This window comes from Arachis hypogaea, chromosome 17, assembly GCF_003086295.3.
Source record: "Arachis hypogaea cultivar Tifrunner chromosome 17, arahy.Tifrunner.gnm2.J5K5, whole genome shotgun sequence".
NCBI lineage: Eukaryota > Viridiplantae > Streptophyta > Magnoliopsida > Fabales > Fabaceae > Arachis > Arachis hypogaea.
The window spans coordinates 20,613,811-20,636,683 of record NC_092052.1 but is presented as its reverse complement, the minus strand read 5'-3'; the positions used below and the strand labels follow the sequence as shown (position 1 = coordinate 20,636,683).

The 22,873-nt window shown below is 34.6% G+C and overlaps 1 non-coding gene across 1 annotated transcript; it reads left to right on the top strand.

Annotated features, from left to right (window-relative positions):
• The first annotated feature begins 17,254 nt into the window (after window positions 1-17,254).
• On the top strand, window positions 17,255-17,362 carry LOC112768276 (small nucleolar RNA R71). The gene has a single exon (XR_003185712.1). It is a non-coding gene; the product is annotated as a small nucleolar RNA R71 (small nucleolar RNA).
• Window positions 17,363-22,873: the final 5,511 nt, after the last annotated feature.

The following is a 22,873-nucleotide window of genomic DNA, read 5'->3' as shown; positions in this document are numbered from 1 at the left end:
TGAATATTAACAAAAAAATAATAAAATATCCTGACTCGTCATTCTAATGATTTTTTTAATTTTTAAATAAAAAAGTTTTAAATTCTTACCTGTTAATATTTTTAAAAATAATATATATTTAAATTTTTATTTATTTAAATATTAAAAAATAATTAAAAAAGGAATTAAAACTCGTGATCGTTACTCATTTAACAAATATTTTTGTTCAAATTGGTGGAATAGGAACGTTTTATATAACACATTGTGATTGTGAGCATTAGTAAATAGTAATTGAGTTAGGAGGGGAAGTATGTGTCTATGTGATGTCATAAGATGATGGAAAAGTGTGGACGGTGTTCGGTGTTCGGTGTTCGGTGTAAGATGAGTCTGACTTTGTTGTTTGTGTTAGGAATTGAAGAGAAGACAGAGTCACGGAGAGCGCAACCCATCGTGTGCTTTATTTTGGTTGTGGTGGTAGGTGAGCACTCAGATGAAGGGGTTGGTGGGATGTGCGAAACTTTTGAACGTACCATAAGAAAATGATTTTAATGTTTTTCTTATATCACTAAACTAAAGGACAAATTGTTATTTTTTTTTTCCTATATTTGTAGATATACATGTAGTTATTTATCTTTTATCATTAAAAAATAAGATACATAAATTCACATAAATCTCCATGTATATGTCCCAATAAAAAGATTTATTTATCTGATTTTTTTCAACTACTAGAAACATATGAAAATTAATATTAAGAATATATTTGTTTTGAGTTAATTTTAATGTACTGATAACGCAAAACGTTTTATCCAATCGTCTAATCACGGAAATTTTTTTTTTTGTTATACTAGATAACCAATGATTTTTTTGAACAACATGAACAACGGGTTTTAAAATTAACTAAATTTAAGTAAAACACATTACATTCCAAATTATTCACCTAAATCTTAATATTAAAATAACTATTTGCACACCTAATGAATTGAACATCCGATATATCTATTGTTCACATTGTTTAATATTTTCATTGTCTACCTATACTCTTTTTTTTTTTAATAAACTTTTTATATAGTTAATATAAAAATAATTATTTTAACTAATATGATATTATGTAATTAGATGTATGTATAAAATTTATACTAATAGTGTATTAAAATTATTTTTTTTTATTTTTTATTATTAAAAACAGAATTTGCATATCAGCACATACAGGTTTAGGGTTTAAGAAGTGTCACTAGAATATATGATAATGTTATTTATATATAGTCAAAATTTTGGGGTAAAAATCAATAAATCTATTAAAAGCTTTTTTAATAATCTTTTTATAGTAATTACCTTAACTTGTTAGCAAAATTCGAAAAGTATTAAACTTTCGTGTAAGGTCATACTTATATACAGAGATTTTAAGTTTTTATTTTAATATTTGTCACATATTGCTTTTTAAGTTTTGACCAAAAATAAAAATGAAATAAATGCACTTTTTTAATTTGACTTCTTAAGTCTTAACTAGCAGTATTTTTTGACGTACCTTAATTAGAACTTAGGAAATATGTGAGTGATAGGCTTGGGTGAAAGGTTCAAAATTTGTGGATGGTTTGTTGCGTCTCACGGCTTATACTGAATAATGAGATACCTGTAAGCCTCAAGCCTGTTACCACTATGTGACCTCCCTCCTCCACAGCTGTTAGGTAAATTCCTCTCCTTCACTTTTTTTTTTTTTCCGGATTTTAATTTTTTTTTTTCAAATTTTAAGAATATGTTTCCACCAGGTCCCACCCTAATTAGCCATCCACTCTAGATTTAGGGTTTTGTTTTCCCTATAATTTTTGTTTACATTATTATATTAAATTACACATAACGAAATTAATTTTAATTTTTTTTTCTTTAGATTTAATTTTGATAGATGATTTAAATTGAGTAACATTGAGCTATTGACAGGGATTTAAAATTTTTTAAGGTATTTTAGTTTATATTTTTTTATTATTTATTTATAGAATTTAATTAATATGTGTCCTAAGAGCACATGATAAATTATTATTAACAAAAAAACTTTAAATATTTTTATTTAATAAATATAAAATAAATATAGTCACAAAAAAAATATAAAATAAATATATTAAAAACTTAAATTTATTGAGTTTAAGCTTTTATTGGGCCAGACGCGTATTAAATTTTAAGTATTAGATCTAGGGCAGAACAAGTATCATTAAGATAATAGGCAGTAATAGTTAAATAGAACTTCAAAATTGCTTATCACAAGTTGGGACCAGGTTGAGATGATTGATATCGGTTGAAGATTTCAAAATAAAATCTTAATGTCAACTAATAATAAAGAAAGAAAGTGATAATTTATACTACGAAATTGCTTACTATAATAACAAAAATATTTGTACGATAATAGAAAATATATATAACTACTATAATAATGATCTAAATATAACTATTTACTCGGCTGTTTCTACTGATTGTTTGACATGGATTTAAAACATCAAAATCTAAATTTATATTTAAATTTATTAGATAAGTCATAAGTGTTCCATAAGTATTTATTAAAAAATTATAATAAAAATAATTGTTGAACCATGCATTTTCATAATGTAAAATGTTTGGTAACTAAATAAAATCAGTCAAAAACAGCCATAACTTGACTTATTTAATATTTATTAATTGTTGCGACAATTAATAAATGTTAAATAAGTCAAATTCTGACTGTTTTTTTTTTTTTTCCTAGCATTACCCTTTCATAATTTTCAGTAAAAATATTATTCTATAAATTTTGTTACTTAAATGTCTAGAATAATTTAATAAAAAAATGTTGCTAAAAAATGTCCTTAACAAAACGTCTTATTAAATCATCTAAAGGATTTAAATATCATAATATATTTGACTAGCTAGTTCTGCTTACCTTGATTTATCAATTTCAATCATGTGACGCAATTCATGTTATTAAATATTAATACATCATTGAGTATATATTATATATGACAGCAAGGTGAAGAGAATATGAATGGTGAAAAAGATATCCAAGATGCAAAGATAGATGTTGTCTTCTGACTTCTAAGCAAGAAGATCCATAAAAGAAGAGTCAAGGAGGCTAGGGATTATTTTTGTACTCTAGCTGCCAAGTATGAGGAAGATCAAAAGAAGATTGACAATGATGAATAAATAAAATGTGGGACGCTGTCTGGCCAAGCTTGCAAAAACAGAACATTTTTTGGGGACGAATATTTAGAGTAATATGATAATAAGATTTTTGAAAAATTTTGTAGTGAGTTTATAATTTTTAAAAAGAAACAAAATATTGCGGTTCTTTTCTTTTTTTTTTTTTGAAGATTTTATGATGGAAAAGTAATAAAATAAGTTTCTAACGATGGACATGTATATTTATTTTTTTCATGTATTTCATCCGGATGTAGGTTAAAAAATATTACTCAGTTCAGAATACGTTTGAAATTTTTCGTTTTGTAAAAAAAAGCCCGAGTGTTTGATTTTGATGTGATAATTTTTTAAATTTTATAAAAAAAAAAATCAGAGTGACCGATATCAATATTACAAAAAATAATTTATGAATGGAAGTAATAAAGGAGATATGCAACTATATTGTGATTTGGCGTGTATTTTACAGATGTGGATCTGTTGAAGTTCAGTAACCTGCAAAACGCATATTACGTTTTACCAAACCAAAAATCAAAAAGTTGAATCACCTACAAAACGCAAGATACTTTTTGCATGAATAAAAAATCAAAAAGCTGCAACAACCTGCAAAACGCAGCATCCGATTGGCAGAGAAGCAGATCGAAGACTCGAAATGTGTTCCTGTTCCCTGCATGCAAACCGAACTTGCTTTGTTGACCATCTTCGAAGTCCAAAAACGAAAGCTGCGTTTGGCAGCTGGCTAGGCCAAAACGTAGGTTGCGTTTGGCAGTCTTTCTAGTTGTATGCACGCCACGTGTTGGAGAAGAGTGTTGAGGGGGTGTTTAAAACGCAGATTGCAACGAGAGGGGGTATTATTAAAGAGTGAAGAGTGTTGTGTGAAGGTTGTGTAAAGAGGGGTTTGGAAGGGTGTGAGGAAGCTTGTGGGAGGAAGAAAAAGAGTTGAAAGCTTAAGTTCATTTGGTTCTTAAACAAAAAATGGTCTGTGATTTTACTAGATCTGAAGATCACATTATTGAATACTTGGATCATCCTCAATGGGTAAATAATTTTTTTAAAAATTTTATGATAAATAAATTTATTTATTTGAATTTTGTTTATTTATCTTTCAACAAGTATTATGATACTTAAGTCTGATGAAGAAAAATTGTTATCATGAGTAGTGTAATAATAAAATACTGTGTAGGATAATAATAATAAATTATTAATATTTTTTAATAATAAATAAATAATATTGTTTAATAATAATAATAAATCGTTATTTTTTTGTAATGATAAATAAATAATGTTTAAATCTTTATTATTATTATTATTATTATTATTATTATTATTATTATTAGTCATTATAAAATACTGTATAATAATAATTATTATTTTTTAATAATAAATAATAAATAAATATTTATGATTTTTTATTAATTTATTATTATTTTTTAAGATAATAATAATAATATTGTTTAATTATTGTTACTATTTTTTTGAATAAATTATTAATTGATATTATTTAGAATTTAATAATTATCATTTTTTTTGCAGGCTATTAGGAGTTATCCAGAAAATTCGATCCGTCAGATACCTTTAAACACTAGCAAGAAATATGCTTTACCATAATTTTATAATTATATTTTATTTTTGTAAAATATAATTTGAAATTTTTTGTTGTAAAGTCCCACATCGGTTGGGGAAGAGAACGAAGCATGCTTTATAAGAGTGTGTACCTCTCCCTAGCATGACGCGTTTTGATGAGTGAGGCCTTGTGTGTCAAAGCGGACAATATCGTGCTAGCGGGTAGTTTGAGCTGTTACAATCAGCTAGGCGATGTTGGTATTCCACTTACGCGATGGTATTGTTTATTATTATTATTATTATTATTATTATTATTATTAATTTGTTATTCTTATTGTTATTATTATTCTGTTTTTGTTTAGGTGGAGTCATTGGCGCCGACATACAAGATATATACGGAGGCTTACTGTGCATTTTAGGTGAGGACTCGATAAAATGGGAGTTGACGATGTAAGTTGTAACCATCAATGTCCAATGTTTTTATTTAGAAGAATAACTTTTCTAATTGGCCTCTTGGTAACTAATGTGCAGTTTATATGGCAGCCGTATATGGGAGTGGGGGTTCCCGATGACCTTGCTGCCCAGTTGGTTATGTGCTCCACCCAGTCGCCGCTATTGTCATTCGAGTGCATAGAATGGCACCCGACAGATCGGGTTAGACGACAGTGTAATCGTGCCCATGGTGCACGTGTGCTTGCTATTGTATCTCCTGATCTCCCAACATGCTTTCTTTCTAATCAAGCTAGCTCGGATAAACTAATCGCACCCTGCACCATACCCCTTGCATTTCGCATAGAATGTCTGCGGCTCAGACTCATACACAGTGTAATCAACTCCTCTAGAGATAGTGTAGCTTTTGATTGCAGATATCACCGACTCTCTCGAACCAAATTCCATTCCGACACTAAACTCGTCATCTTCCACCGCAGCGTTGCCTTCACCTACGACATGCGCACCACCATCAGTCAGACAAGGCAAATAAAATAAACACTATAGGAAACTTGAGTTAATAATCATAACATACCATATTCGCATACTCAGAAAATTTCGGGACATGCATGGCTTCGAGATCTAGAGTCCGCATAAAAGACGGAACACCAAACGGGTGCTAGCTAACAATCGCATCCGCTTCATTTTGCACCTCTAGATTGCCTGCAAAGTCTCCGTCATCATTTTCATCATCGACTTCATAGTTGGCTTCGAACTCCTCTTCACTGTCATTATTATCTTCTTCCCAATCTATATCCCCGAGCTCATCAACATTGACCTCCTCGCCGACCGCGCCTAACCCTAACTGCTGTTCAAACTCAACGTACAGCTATCGGTACGTGAAATCGGATTTGTTGATAAATACACAACATCTGCTTCATACTGGCATCGTCAGTGATGGGCATTATTTGAAACTGTATCAGCCCACCAAATACTTGCACATAATTTCTGTAGAAAAGATTGCTCACCCTTTTCAAAATGTGGCTTTGAATGTTACTACAAAGTCCATTTTGCAACTCGATAAAACTCATGGTACATGGAATAGCAAATGACAACGGACATTCACAAACAAAAGTCACTCCTTCATGTGTGTTTGGTATAACCTCACCGTTATAATACACTCGCAAATTTGCAATATTTTCCATAACTTCAACCTCACCTAATCCAACTTTTTTGACACACCTAACTGCCAAACAAAATGTATAACTATCAGATATGTGCAACAAAGAAGAATAGGAGGAGTAGAAGTGGAATGAGGCATTTTGAACGAGTGTTGCTTCGTATTTATAGGTAGGCCTCTCGAATAAAATATATTTTTTAAACAAAACGCAACCTGCGTTTTATGTTTTCCGAAAAAAAAAAATCGGACATTTTCAAAACGCAACCTGCGTTTTGGGTCTTCCAAAAATAAAGTTGGCGCAAAAAGTAAAACGCATCCTGCGTTTTGTTATCTAAAAAAAATTAAAAAATGCCCATCACTAAATGCAAGCTGCGTTTGGGCTTCAATGAAATAAAAAAAAAAGGATAAGTACTTTTTTCGCCCCCAAGGTCTGGGGTCAAAATCAAAATCGTCCCTGACCTTTTTTTGTTATTAAAATCATCATCAACGTTACAAAACGTTATAAAATCATCCTTTTCTACTTCCATTTTTTTACCAAATTACCCTTTATTATTAAAAAATTATAAAATAAAATAATTATAAAATAAATAAAAAAAGAAGAAAAGGGGGTGGGGACTGAGAAAGGGGGGAGTCCGCGAGAAAAAAGGGAGGGGGAAGGAGGGGGAGAGAAGGAAATTGGAGGAGAAGGGGCCGCGCTCCACGCCGTCCGATCGCACCGCCGCGCTCAGCCCGATACGTGCCCCGCCGCGCCTCGCCGCCAGATCTGCGCCTCACACCGTCACCCATGGAGCCACGAGCCGGTCGCCCCCGCTTCGCCGCCGCACCACACCGCACCACCCCACCACCGCTTCTTCTTCTTCTTCTTCTTCTTTTTCTTCTTCTTCTTCTTCTGTGAACTGAATTTGTTGTGGAATATTATTGTTGTTGAAATTTTGGTGAAATCTGTGGACTGAATTTTTTGTAAAATTTGTTGTGCATGGGGGGAGGGGAGGAGGCAGTGAGGGGTGGGGGGTTACGGTGAGGGGGTGGGTGAGGGGGAGGCAGTGAGTGGGTGAGGGGGTGAGGGGGTGGGTGAGGGGGAGGCAGTGAGGGGTGGGGGGGTTACGGTGAGGAGGTGAGGGGTGAGGGGGTTGGTGAGGGGGAGGCAGTGAGGGGTGGGGGGTTACGGTGAGGAGGTGAGGGGTGGGGGGTGAGGGGCTGAGGGTGGGGGGCTACCGGAGTGGGGTGAGGGAGTGGTGTTTGTGTTTGTGTTTGTGTCTGTGGTGGTGGTGGTGGTGGTGGTGGTGGTGGTGGTGGTGGTGGCGGTGGCGGTGGTGGTAATGTTGGTGGCAGTTGAGGTGGTGGGGGTGAGGAAGGTGAAGAGGAGAATGATGATGATGAGGGTATTTTGGTCCAAAAATTCGAGAAAGGATGATTTTAAAGCGTTTTTGAACGTTGGGGATGATTTTAATAAAAAAAAAAGGTTAGGGACGATTTTGATTTTGACCCCAAACCTTGGGGACGAAAAAAGTACTTATCCCTAAAAAAAATTAAAAAGCTCTCAACAATCAAAATGCACCTTGCGTTTGTTTGAATATGCTGAACAAAAAAAATTAAAAAATAAAGGAGAAAGTAAAGCGCAGGTTGCGTTTTGTGCTGACACCATAGCAGTGAATATTTTGTCCATTAGTCCATTTCAATGCACTACACCAATATGTTTTTCATAAGAAAAAAAATGAGCCTTAATATTATGCATTTTTTAATTTTATAATAAATAAATCAAATGGTCAAATTTAAACAAATCCAAAAATCAGATTTTTTTTTTGTGACTATCCAAAATTCAGGTTGAACTACTTTGAAATCGCTTGTGTGATTTTTCTTCATATGCAAGTCGGTCTATATAGTTGTTTTTATTTTTGAAGTATAAATATGAATATCAAACATGATACGATAAAAGACGCGCAAATATATTAATTTTAATTTTTTGTTAGATATGAAGATATTACATATATATAAAATATAAAGTATTTAAAAAAAATTGTGATAACTTTTGTTTTTTATATTAAAATACAACCTAATGTTATTAAATATTTGTAATGTTTTTTAATTGTATAAAATATTTAAAATAATTTTGTTTTAACAAATAATAATATATGTTATTTCAAAAGTCATTTCAAAAATATAGGTTAAGAATAAATTTGAATACGTCGACACCTAATAGTATTTAGATGTATTCTATTATGTTCGGAGAAGTACTTTTTAATTTTTAAGAAAAAAGATAAATAGGTTTTTGATTATTTAGATTTTTGACAAATACATTCTTGACGAAATTTAAATATGAAAAAATTTTTTACTTTCACAAACGGAAGACAATTTCATCCTTCCGTCCATTTACCTCTTACAAATCAAATGAAACTAGCTGACTTGATTGTAACGTTGTCTAGGTGTCCATTACAGTACCAAGCTAAAAGGAGGCTAAAGTTTTCAGGACAAAAAGATCCCCTGTGGCAACAATCGTTATCATTTCGAAGATTAAAAATTTTTCAGATTTACTGGTGAAGTTATTTGAGGGTTTAGGATATCTTAGCTACAAGGCAATATATTGAAAATTTCATCCCTACGAACCCTGAACTTGCTTGCATTTGCCGCCACAAGCGCATCCGGTAACCATGGTGGTCCAAGACACAACATTCCTACAAGGCATCTCATCAAAAACCCTTATGGCCCCATCAAAATCACCGCACCTAACATACCCAGCAAGCATAGTATTCCAGGTAACAACATTTTTCTGATTCATTTCATCAAACACGTAACATGCTTTTTTAACACTCCCGCACACCGCATAGAAATTCACCCAACTTGTCTCCACAAACACATTGTAGTAATATCCTTTTACCAAAACCTTGCAATGCACCTGCTCCTTTTCTCCAACCAACCCACCACGTGCACATGCACTAAGAAGGAACGAGATCAAGCTTTGACCCAGAGGCCACCATGCAATTGTAGCACTCCACAAATTTGAAAGGAGTTGCTGGAGTTCGGGCATCGGCCTTGATGATCTGGTTCCAGTGGGTGGTGGTAGGTTTATGGAGGGTGGAGAAGAGGGTATGGGCATGGTGGATGTGGCCATAGAAGACGTATAAAGAAAGGAGCTTGAAGAAGAAGTTGTTCTTGTGAGAGAGGGAGTTAAAGATTAGTTGGGTGTGGGTTTGGAGGAGAATGTTGAGGTTATTGCATCGTTGCAAAATGTAGAACACGTGCTGCTGAAATCAATATATTAACTTTTCTCGAAACGATAACGTTTGTTGTCATTAGGGATCTTTTTGTCCTACAAATTTTAGTTTCCTTCTAGCATAGCACCATAACGGATACTTGGACAACGTTACAACCAGGTCAGTTAGTTCCGTTTGATTTGTGAGAGACAAATGAATGAAATGATAAAATTGTCTTCCATTTATAAAAGTCGGGGATCTTTTGTATTTAAATTTCGTCAAAGATGTATTTGTTAAAAATTTTAAAAGTCATGATCTATTTATTCTTTTTCCTAATTTTTATTAAGACATAGTTAAACACAGAAAACATGCATATCGAACGAATATCAAATTTGTATCGTATTTGAAATATATCTGACATACGGACATAATAACTCAATGAAACTTCTGTGCTTCATACTATTTTACACCACTCTCTTCTACAAGTGTGCATTTTTCTCTTCCTTCTACCATATAAAAATTACTTTTAGCTGAGTATGTTAAGGACTTATAAATTCTCTAATGTTTCTAGAATACATTTGAGATATTTATTTTCTAAAAACTTAAGTTTATTTAAAATTGGTTAAAAATTTATTTAATATTATATATATGTTATCTAAAATTAAAGTATAAACAGTTTATATTAAAATTATTGTTTATGTATATACATACCTATTAAGTTTAACAAAATATATACTCTATAAAAATTAAAAATTAATTATTATGTATTTATATAAGTCTATACATATTAATTTATATATTATTTAAATTAAATAATCATTTACTAAAATAATTAAACTTATTTATAATAGCATAATAACATTTTTTTATAATTAACTTTTATATATATATATATATATATATATATATATCATGATTATAAATTTAAAGATGATAAAAAAAAGACGAGTGAAAATTATTAATGAAATTCACACTTTAATTTAATAAATAAAATTTAGTGGGTAACTAAATATGATTTTTTTTTACGTGGAGATAACATTGTTGTTAAAACTATTTTATGAATTCTGTTATAAATAAAATAAAACAAATACAATCTTACCCAAATTTTCTAAAATAAATGTGGTTACAATTTTATCTAACTTTTTATCATAGTCTCGAACTTTAATATTGAAATTTTGTAGTGATTTTTCTACTTTAATCTGAATTAAAGTACACTTTACCATCACCTTCACCTTTTCAATAGATATTGACATTCACGTCACCTCATATGGCCAATCCTACAGCAGTACTAGCTTTTTTCTATAAATTTCAGCCAGATCCTGCAACACCGCAAATCATTAAAATGTTAATTTGGCTTAGCACGGTTAGATAAATAGTAAATTTCTTTAATTCGTATATACTATTTATATTTAGTTCTCCTTTGAGGTGTATTTTTTACTAAGTGTATATTATTCTATCGTAAGTTTGCACCAGATAATAATACCTGTACAAAAAATCTTATCCGAATTATAACACCGGATAGCCTAGCTACAAGAAGATTTTCCAAGAGGTTAGAGATAGATGGTTTGACAAGTGGGTAGTAAGTTAGTTATTTAATATTAGTTACATTTCATTCATAATTTTATGACATCAGCTTTTGACCATATATTATTTTAATTGTGTAGGAGAAATTTACATGGGATGAGGCCTATGCATAACCAGATGATAAATATCTTCTTCCACCGCATGACGAAGCATCTTCAGCAGATGTTAGTGCGTGGACGTGCGAATGAAGAGGGAGCACCTGATGTAATGGTTTTTACCCGACATTAAGAAGACCCTGTATGTGTAGGATAGGGATGGGGGTTTCAAACATCGTCAGGCCATGAATAGGGACAACAGGGCGTCGAGGTACACAGGGGTTCGATCACGATTATGAAGACAAAGGACAAAATGGTATAACTTCTTTAAATATCTTAGCTAGTTTATCTTTATTTCTTTAATTAATTGTCACTTGTTTTAATATGCTTATCTAATATGTGTAGACAAAGTCACTGCAGCATCCTATTTCGATGTCGAAGGTCTTCAAGCAAACTCATACACTTAAGGAGAAGAATGAGAGGTTTGTTAATTAGCGGTCTACGGACTTTTATGTAAGTAATAAACATTTTATAAAATTTAATAACATATTATGATATCACCTCTTATATTGACATTGACATTTAATGTGTTAGGATTTATACACTCAGAACTTAGAGGTCGCGACATAGTAATCTCAGTAGACGCAAATGATGGCAACTCCACGAGCGCATCTGTGGGGATCCTGAAGCCGTATGGCGCCAGACTACATTCGAGCCGCAGAAGAACAATATCTTTGGAGTAAAGTCGTTATTCACCAGCAATCTGTGCACATCCACCTTCAAGGCTTACTCTACCTTGGTTACTGGTGGACGAAATTGTGATCACATTAATGTAGTACTCTTTGTTATTGTATGGAATCATTATTATGGCTCTTTACTATGTGTGGACACAACTCCGTTCAACTAACCAGCAAGTGTACTGGGTCGTCCAAGTAATAAACCTTACGTGAGTAAGGGTCGATCCCACAGAGATTGTTGGCTTGAAGCAAGCTATGGTCACCTTGCAAATCTCAGTCAGGCGGATTTAAACATGATATTTTATTAGATTAAAATAAACAATAAAAGGGATAGAGATACTTATGTAGATTCATTGGCAGGGATTTCAGATAAGCGAATGGAGATGCTTTTCGTTCCTCTGAACCTCTGCTTTCCTGCTATCTTCATCCAATCAGTCTTACTCCTTTCCATGGCTGGCTGTATGCAAGGGCATCACCGTTGTCAGTGGCTACATCCCCTCCTCTCAGTGAATCATATGCTCACGCACCCTGTCACGGCACGGCTATTCATCTGTCGGTTCTCGATCATGCTGGAATAGGATTCACCCTCCTTTTGCGTCTGTCACTAACGCCCAACAATCGCGAGTTTGAAGCTCGTCACAGTCATTCAATCATTGAATTCTACTCAGAATACCACAGACAAGGTTTAGACCTTCCGGATTCTCTTGAATGCCGCCATCATTCTAGCGTACGCCACGAAGATTCTGGTTAGGAGATATAAGAGATACTCATTCTAGCTTAATTCATGTAGAACAGAAGTGTTTGTCAGGCACGCGTTCATAAGGGGGAAGGATGATGAGCGTCACACATAATCATCACCTTCATCACGTTCTTGGGTGCGAATGGATATCTTAGAAGAGAAATAAGAAGAATTGAATAGAAAACAGTAGTACTTTGCATTAATCTTTGAGGAACAGCAGAGCTCCACACCTTAATCTATGGAGTGTAGAAACTCTACCGTTAAAAATACATAAGTGAAAAGTCCAGGCATGGCCGAGAGGCCAGCCTCTCTTATCTAAGAACCAGGCGTCCAAAGATGTCTAATACAATAGTAAGAGGTCCTATTTATAATAAACTAGTCACTAGGGTTTACATGCGTAAGTAATTGATGCATAAATCCACTTCCTGGGCCCACTTGGTGTGTGTTTGGGCTGAGCCTGAGTGTTGCACATGCAGAGGCCATTTGTGGAGTTGAACGCCAGTTTCTGTGCCAGTTTGGGCATTCAACTCTGGTTTTGGATCCTTTTCTGGCGCTGGACGCCAGATTTGGGTAGAAAGCTGGCGTTGAATGCCAGTTTACGTCGTCAATTCTTGGCCAAAGTATAGACTATTATATATTTCTGGAAAGCCCTGGATGTCTACTTTCCAACGCAATTGGAAGCGCGCCATTTCGAGTTCTGTAGCTCCAGAAAATCCACTTTGAGTGCAGGGAGGTCAGAATCCAACAGCATCAGCAGTCCTTTTTCAACCTCTGAATCTGATTTCTGCTCAAGTCCCTCAATTTCAGCTAGAAAATACCTGAAATCACAGAAAAACACACAAACTCATAGTAAAGTCCAGAAATGTGAATTTAACACAAAATCTATTAAAAACATCCCTAAATGTAACTAGATCCTACTAAAAACATACTAAAAACAATGCCAAAAAGCGTATAAATTATCCGCTCATCACAACACCAAACTTAAATTGTTGCTTGTCCCCAAGCAACTGAAAATCAAAATAGGATAAAAAGAATAGAATATACTATAAATTCCAAACTATCAATGAAACAGAGCTTCAATCATATGAGCGGGACTTATAGCTTTTTGCCTCTTGAATAGTTTTGGCATCTCACTTTATCCATTGAGGTTCAGAATGATTGGCATCTATAGGAACTTCAGATTTTGAATAGTGTTATTGACTCTCCTAGTTCAGTATGATGATTCTTGAACACAGCTTCTTTATGAGTCTTGGCCGTGGCCCTAAGCACTTTGTTTTCCAGTATTACCACCGGATACATAAATGCCACAGACACATAATTGGGTGAACCTTTTCAGATTGTGACTCAGCTTTTGCTAGAGTCCCCAATTAGAGGTGTCCAGGGTTCTTAAGCACACTCTTCTTTTACTTTGGACCTTGACTTTAACCGCTCAGTCTCAAGTTTTCACTTGACACCTACACGCCACAAGCACATGGTTAGGGACAGCTTGGTTTAGCCGCTTAGACCGGGATTTTATTCCTTTAGGCCCTCCTATCCACTGATGCTCAAAGCCTTGGGATCCTTTTTATTTGCCCTTGCCTTTTGGTTTTAAGGGTTATTGGCTTTTTCTGCTTGCTTTTTCTTTTTCTTTCTTTTTTTTTTTCTAAATTTTTTTTTTCGCCTATATTTATTTATTTATTTATTTATTTTTTTTCTGCAAGCTTTGTTCTTTGCTGCTTTTTCTTGCTTCAAGAATCATTTTTATGATTTTTCAGATTATCAAATAACATGTCTCCTAGTCATCATTCTTTCAAGAGCCAACATATTTAACATTCTTAAACAACAACTTCAAAAGACATATGCACTGTTCAAGCATACATTCAGAAAACAAAAAGCATTGTCACCACATCAATATAATTAAACTAAGTTCAAAGATAAATTCGAAACTCATGTACTTCTTGTTCTTTTGAATTAAAACATTTTTCATTTAAGAGAGGTGATGGATTCATAGGACATTCATATCTTTAAGACAGAGTTACTAACTACTAATGATCATGTAATGAAGACACAAACACAGATAAGCACATAGAAAACGAAAAAAAACAGAGAAAGTAAGAACAAGGAATGAGTCTACCTTGGTGATGTCCTTGAGCTCTTCTATGTCTCTTCCTTGTCTTTGCTGCTCCTCCTTCATTGCTTTTAGATCTTCTCTGATTTCATGAAGGATGATGGAGTGCTCTTGATGTTCCACCCTTAGTTGCTTCCAATAATTGTGTGGAAGAAGATGTATCCCCTGAGGTATCTCAGGGATCTCTTGATTTACAGTCAAATGTTCTACCACTGAGCTATAGACCCTTGATGGAGCTTTTGTCTTCCCTTTCCTTCTTTCTAGAGGCTTCTCTGGCCTTAGGTGCCATCAATGGTTATGGAAAAAAAAACAAAAAAGCTATGCTTTTTACCACACCAAACTTAGAATGTTGCTCGCCCTCGAGCAAAAGAAGAAAGACTGAAGAATAAGAAGAAGATATGGAGGAGATAAAGTGGGGATCCTGCGGGGTCCACAGATCCTGAGGTGTCAAGGCATTTACATCCCTGCACCAATTTAGGCATGCAAAATGCCTTTGCACACAACTCTGGGCGTTCAGCGCCAGGTTGGTGCCCATTTTGGGCGTTCAACGCCCCTTTGCTGCCATTTCTGGCGTTGAACGCCAGAACCATGCTTGTTCTGGGCGTTCAGCGCCAGGATGCTCCCATTCTGGGCGTTCAGCGCCAGAACTATGCTCTGTTCTGGCGTTTGAACGCCAGACAGATGCTCCTCCAGGGTGTGATTTTTCTTCTGCTGTTTTTGATTCCGTTTTCAATTTTTATATTTATTTTGTGACTCCACATGATCATGAACCTAAGAAAACATGAAAAATAAGAATTAGATAAACATTGGGTTGCCTCCCAACAAGCGCTTCTTTAATGTCAATCGCTTGACAGTGAGCTCTCATGGAGCCTCACAGATGTGCAGAGCTTTGTTGAGACTCTCCAACACCAAACTTAGAGTTTGGATATGGGAGTTCAACACCAAACTTAGAGTTTGGTTGTGGCCTCCCAACACCAAACTTAGAGTTTGACTGTGGGGGCTCTGGTTGACTCTGCTTGGAGAGAAGCTTTTTCTGCTTCCTCTCCATGGTTGCAGAGGGAGATCCTTGAATTTTAAACACAAGGGAGTCCTCATTCCATTGAAGGACTATTTCACCTCTGTCAACATCAATCACAGCTCTTGCTGTGGCCAGGAAAGGTCTTCCTAGGATGATGGATTCATCCTCTTTCTTTCCAGTATCCAGGACTATGAAATCAGCAGGGATGTAAAGGCCCTCAACTTTTACCAATACATCTTCTACGTGTCCATAAGCCTGTCTTCTTGATCTGTCTGCCATCTCTAGTGAGATTTTAGCAGCTTGCACCCCATAGATTCCCAGTTTCTCTATTACAGAGAGGGGCATGAGGTTTATACCTGAACCAAGGTCACACAGAGCTTTGAAGATCATGGTGCCTATGGTACAAGGTAATATGAACTTTCCAGGATCCTGTCTCTTCTGAGGCAATGTCAGTTGATCCAGATCACTTAGTTCATTGATGAACAAGGGAGGTTCAACTTCCCAAGTATCAATGCCAAATAATTTGGCATTCAGCTTCATGATTACACCAAGAAACTTGGCAGTTTGCTCTTCAGTAACATCCTCGTTCTCTTCAGAAGAGGAATACTCATCAGAGCTCATGAAGGGCATAAGGAGGTTCAATGGAATCTCTATGGTCTCTAGATGAGCCTCAGAGTCCCTTGGTTCCTCAGAGGGAAGCTCCTTATTGACCACTGGACGTCTCAGGAGGTCTTCCTCCTTGGGATTCACGTCCTCTCCTCTCCTCACAGGTTCGGCCATGGCGCTTATGTCAATGGCCTTGCACTCTCCTTTTGGATTCTCTTCTGTATTGCTTGGGAGAGTACTAGGAGGGATTTCAGTGATCCTTTTACTCAGCTGGCCCACTTGTGCTTCCAGATTTCTAATGGAAGATCTTGTTTCATTCATGAAACTTACAGTGGCCTTGGATAGATCAGAGACTAGATTTGCTAAATTAGAAGCATTTTGTTCAGAGTTCTCTGTCTGTTGCTGAGTTGATGATGGAAAAGGTTTACTATTGCTAAACCTGTTTCTTCCACCATTATTAAAGCCTTGTTGAGGCTTTTGATCCTTCCATGAGAAATTTGGATGATTTCTCCATGTTGAGTTATAGGTGTTTCCATAAGGTTCACCTAAGTAATTTACCTCTGCTATTGCAGGGTTCTCAGGATCATAGGCTTCTTCTTCAAAAGATGCCTCTTGAGTATTGTTGGATGCAGCTTGCATTCCATGCAGACTCTGAGAAATCATATTGACTTGCTGAGTCAATATTTTGTTCTGAGCCAATATGGCATTCAGAGTATCAACTTCAAGAACTCCCTTCTTCATAGGCGTCCCATTACTCACAGGATTCCTTTCAGAAGTGTACATGAACTGGTTATTAGCAACCATGTCAATGAGTTCTTGAGCTTCTGCAGGCGTTTTCTTTAGGTGAATGGATCCACCTGCAGAAGTGTCCAGTGACATCTTTGATAGCTCAGACAGACCATCATAGAATATATCCAGGATGGTCCATTCTGAAAGCATGTCAGAAGGACACTTTTTGGTCAACTGTTTGTATCTTTCCCAAGCTTCATAGAGAGATTCACCTTCTTTCTGTCTGAAGGTTTGAACATCAGCTCTAAGCTTGCTCAGCTTTTGAGGAGGAAAGTACTTGGCTAAGAAAGCCGTGACCAGCTTATCCCAAGAGTTCAGGCTGTCTTTGGGTTGAGAATCCAACCATAATCTAGCTCTGTCTCTTACAGCAAAAGGGAAAAGCATGAGCCTGTAGACTTCAGGATTTACTCCATTAGTCTTAACAGTATCACATATCTGCAAGAATTCAGTTAAGAACTGAAAAGGATCTTCAGATGGAAGTCCATGAAACTTGCAGTTCTGCTGCATCAGAGAAACTAATTGAGGTTTCAGCTCAAAGTTGTTTGCTCCAATGGCAGGAATGGAGATGCTTCTTCCATGTAAATTGGAATTAGGTGCAGTAAAGTCACCAAGCATCCTCCTTTCATTATTATTATTTTCGCCTGCCATCTCCTCTGCCTGTTCAAAAATTTCTGAAAGGTTATCTCTGGATTGTTGTATTTTAGCTTCTCTTAATTTTCTCTTCAGAGTTCTTTCAGGTTCTGGATCTGCTTCCACAAGAGTGTTCTTATCCTTGCTCCTGCTCATATGACAAGGAAGAATGGCCAGAAAAATGATAATAATAATAATAATAGAGATCCTGTATACCACAGTATGGGGATCCCTTTGTAAGTAGAAGAAGAGGGGGAGATAAAGGATGTGATGTAAAGGAAGAAACACAACTGTGAGGATTGGAATGTGAGATGAGATGTTAGGACATGAATGAATAATTAGAATGAGATGGGGGAGGAATAATTTTCGAAAATTATTTTGAAAAAGAGTTAGTGATTTTTGAAAATTGGTTTTTAAAAATTAGTTAGTATTTTTCGAAAATTTTTGGATTCAAAAATAAAAAATAAATATAATTAGTTAATTAAAAAGAAATTTTTTAAAAAAGGGAGAGATATTTTCGAAAATTAGAGAGAGAGAGAGTTAGTTAGGTAGTTTTGAAAAAGTTAAGAAACAAACAAAAAGTTAGTTAGTTAGTTGAAACAAATTTTGAAAAGATAAGAAGTTAGGAAGTTAGAAAAGATATTTTGAGAAGATATTTTTGAAAAAGATAAGATAAGAAGATATTTTTGAAAAGATATGATTGAAGTTAGTTTTGAAAAAGATTTGATTTTTAAAATCTCAATTAATGACTTGGTTCATAAGAAATCACAAGATATGATTCTAGAACTTAAAGTTTGAATCTTTCTTAACAAGCAAGTAACAAACTTCAAATTTTAGCGTACGCCACGAAGATTCTGGTTAGGAGATCTAAGAGATACTCATTCTAGCTTAATTCATGTAGAACAGAAGTGTTTGTCAGGCACGCGTTCATAAGGGGGAAGGATGATGAGCGTCACACATAATCATCACCTTCATCACGTTCTTGGGTGCGAATGGATATCTTAGAAGAGAAATAAGAAGAATTGAATAGAAAACAGTAGTACTTTGCATTAATCTTTGAGGAACAGCAGAGCTCCACACCTTAATCTATGGAGTGTAGAAACTCTACCGTTAAAAATACATAAGTGAAAGGTCCAGGCATGGCCGAGAGGCCAGCCCCTCTGATCTAAGAACCAGGCGTCCAAAGATGTCTAATACAATAGTAAGAGGTCCTATTTATAATAAACTAGTCACTAGGGTTTACATGCGTAAGTAATTGATGCATAAATCCACTTCCTGGGCCCACTTGGTGTGTGTTTGGGCTGAGCCTGAGTGTTGCACGTGCAGAGGCCATTTGTGGAGTTGAACGCCAGTTTCTGTGCCAGTTTGGGCGTTCAACTCTGGTTTTGGATCCTTTTCTGGCGCTGGACGCCAGATTTGGGTAGAAAGCTGGCGTTGAACGCCAGTTTACGTCGTCAATTCTTGGCCAAAGTATGGACTATTATATATTGCTGGAAAGCCCTGGATGTCTACTTTCCAACGCAATTGGAAGCGCGCCATTTCGAGTTCTGTAGCTCCAGAAAATCCACTTTGAGTGCAGGGAGGTCAGAATCCAACAGCATCAGCAGTCCTTTTTCAACCTCTGAATCTGATTTCTGCTCAAGTCCCTCAATTTCAGCCAGAAAATACCTGAAATCACAGAAAAATACACAAACTCATAGTAAAGTCCAGAAATGTGAATTTAACACAAAATCTATTAAAAACATCCCTAAAAGTAACTAGATCCTACTAAAAACATACTAAAAACAATGCCAAAAAGCGTATAAATTATCCGCTCATCAGTTACTAACCCTGTAAATCTGCAAAACGTAAATTTGTGTGAACAGATCCATAGTCTAACCCTAAGCCTGCACGATTAGGAGCTGGAGTACATACAATGCATGCGGTAGCAGATGGCTGTCTACTATGAGTAGATGCATGCAGGGCCAATGATGTTGGAGACGACTCCTCCTCATCTGCAATTGTACCAGTCTAGACACCAGCATCCACAACGTCGCTGCATCAAAACCAGCATCGAGACTATTAGAAGGAGGAGGACGACGACGACGACGATTATAACTTATAAGGACTCATAGGGTTTAGTGGTTTCTTTTGTAGTTTCATATTATCATCCGTTATTTGATTGACGATATTACTTTATTCTGTTTTTAGCATTTGTTATTTTGGATTATATTATTTTTTTATCACAGATTTCGTGGAGTTTAGGGATATCTAGGGATGACAATGGATTCTTTTGGGGGCGTAGACCCCTCTTCCAACCCCGTTCTCATTTAGTAAAATGTCCCCTATCCCTGACCCATACCCATTTCCGTCACGGGTCTCTGTTCATTTCTTCTTGTGGGGAGGCAAAAATCCGTAGCTATCTATGAATATTAAGTTTTAATTTTTTTTCAAAAGAATTAAGAGCCATAATAAGATCTAAAAATTTAACATAATAACAGCGCATAAATTTTTAACATATAAATTTAAATAAAATAAATTAGAGTTAGTTACATAACTTATATATATAAAGACATTTAAGTAAATTTTTTTCGGGTCTTTGTGGGGCGGATACTTCAATCTCCATCACCTTCTTCGTTTATTTGCAGGAGAGAGTTTCCATTGCTATGAAATTTTGAGAGTTTTCGTTAGCCTTTTCGTCGTAAATAATTTCCACAAAGTGACAATAATGAAAAAAAAAATGCCACAAGAGATTCCCGCAGATAACGAAAAAGTCATTAATTAACTTTTACTTATTGTATCCTCCATTTAATATAGAAAAAGAAACTTAGAAGAGTAAAAAATTAATTGAGAGAGTTTCTAGATATATTTTTGTCATTTTATTGTTTATACTTTTAATAATATTTAATAATTGTCCCAATACTTATACAAAATTAAAGAGACACTTAAAATTTTAAAATAATTATTTCTTGTTCCCCAATCCCTTATCAAATTTATTATCGATTTAATTATTTTGCTAGTTCTTATAATTTTATTGAATTTTTAATTAAGTATTTATACTTTTTTTTTCTTTTCAGTTGAATCTCTATGTGATATTAGATTTTATAATTAAATTTCTATTAATAGTAAACATTAAAAAATGTCTATGTAATGTAAAATAACTGATTTACCCATATCCTCTTCCAATAAAAAGCAAAAAAACCATGGTACTCTCTTCTTAGATAGGGTTCACTTCCCCTACAACCCCCTCCACTTTCTCTACCAACAAGCTCTCTTTTTGCTATAGTAAATTTTTTTCATAATCAACATAATTTCATATACAAATTTTTTAATCGTAGCATAATCAATTAATTACAAACAAAAAACACATAATTATAACTCATCATCGTAATATGTTAGCACAAATTTTTTTTTTGCATAATCAGTGAGCAAAAGCAGAACTAATTCAAAAGCAGAAGTAAAAACAAAATGAATCAAAATAAGAAACAAAAGGAAGCAGAATCAAAAGCACCATGATGAGCGAAAAATTAATGTGCTCGAATATTGGCAAATGCACCAAATCTTTCAAGTATACCACGGTGAGTGAATATCATTTCCACGAGGATTAATGGATTGAGATAAGCAACGTCTAATTGAATCTCAATTTAAATCAATCAAACATTGGCAAAAGGATTGTGGATTTTGCAGAAAAGAAAGAACACATAAGAAGAGAATTGGGAGAAGGCTTAGAGAATTAAGAAGTAATCAATGAATAAGAATGTTGAAGGCTTTGAAGATATTTGATTCTTAGAAAGAATAGTGCTTGTATTTCTTACTTTAACTCATACAAAAATCTTTTCACAGCAAATCATTTATAATCAAATTTCAATCCCTTAATAATTTAATTTTTCTTAACTTAATTAATTACCAATCCCTTGGTCAACTAATTAGGAGAAGAGATGAATAACTGTTTCGATTTTAAACCACACAATATTCAAAAACTATCCCTAGTTGAATTATATGTCACGTATTCAAGAGTAGTTCTAAATAATTAAAGATTATGAGATGAGTTTCAAACTAAAACCGAAATTAAATTTTCCTAAAAAATAACAAAATCTAAGTCAGAATTAGAATATTTTCTAATACTTCTAACCATTAATGATGAAAAATAAAACTCAATCTTAAAAAAGTAAAAAAATATGAATTAAAATAAAGAAAACACTCACATTATAAATCCATAAACCAAACAAAACTCCTAACCTTCAACAATGGTGGTTTAGTTACTCATGATAATGAAGAAAACTAACGAGAAGAGAAAAAGATATACGTATGGTGATTCTAGATCCCTCCGGATGCCTCTCTCTTGTGAACCTTGTTCACTTATTTATATCCTAAGTTCTATCTAAAATTCAAATTCAAAAACTAAATCTTATCTTATCTTATCTTTAGGAGAAATAAGATAACTACCTACTCAAATTCAAATCAAATCTTAACAATAACTAAAATCAAATTTAGAATTAAATCCTAACAACCAAATCTTTATCTTTCTAGAAGGAATTAATGCCAACTAATCTCTTGAATCTTGAATTTTTCGAATGAGATTAAGGCTTCCCATGATTGCATATTGAAATTGGACCTTGGCAAGTGTTGCATCCTGGGAGTTTGGAGCTTTGGAGCGCTGAAGGTGCTTCTTCAAGTTTGGGCATTGGCCCATTTGTGCCTCCAGGGCCAAGGAATGTTGGGCGTTGGTGAAGGGCTATCGGGCATTGGTGAGTGGGTGTTGGGCGCCGGTGGTTGGACGCTGGACGCCCGTTGTGATGTTTTGGATGCTCAATTTTATTGTTTTGGGTCTGATTGGGACACCTTTGGAGTGTATTTGTATTTTTTTGTTGAAAAAGCTTTAATTCTTGATTACTTTGAGAACAAAAACTCCTAAAAACTCAATAATACTGAAACAACCCCAAATACTTGAATAGTTTTGAAATTCTACTAGAAAAAAATAAGAATTTTGATTAAAATCTAAGAAAACTAATGAAAAGAAAACTAAAAACTACTAAAGATGCCTAGGCATCATACCATAAGCAAGGAGAACCAGTTTAGAACCCAGAGTCAGCTAGCACCGACGATCGAATTTGAGATGGTGAGCAACAAAAGGTGAATCGGAGACGACGGACA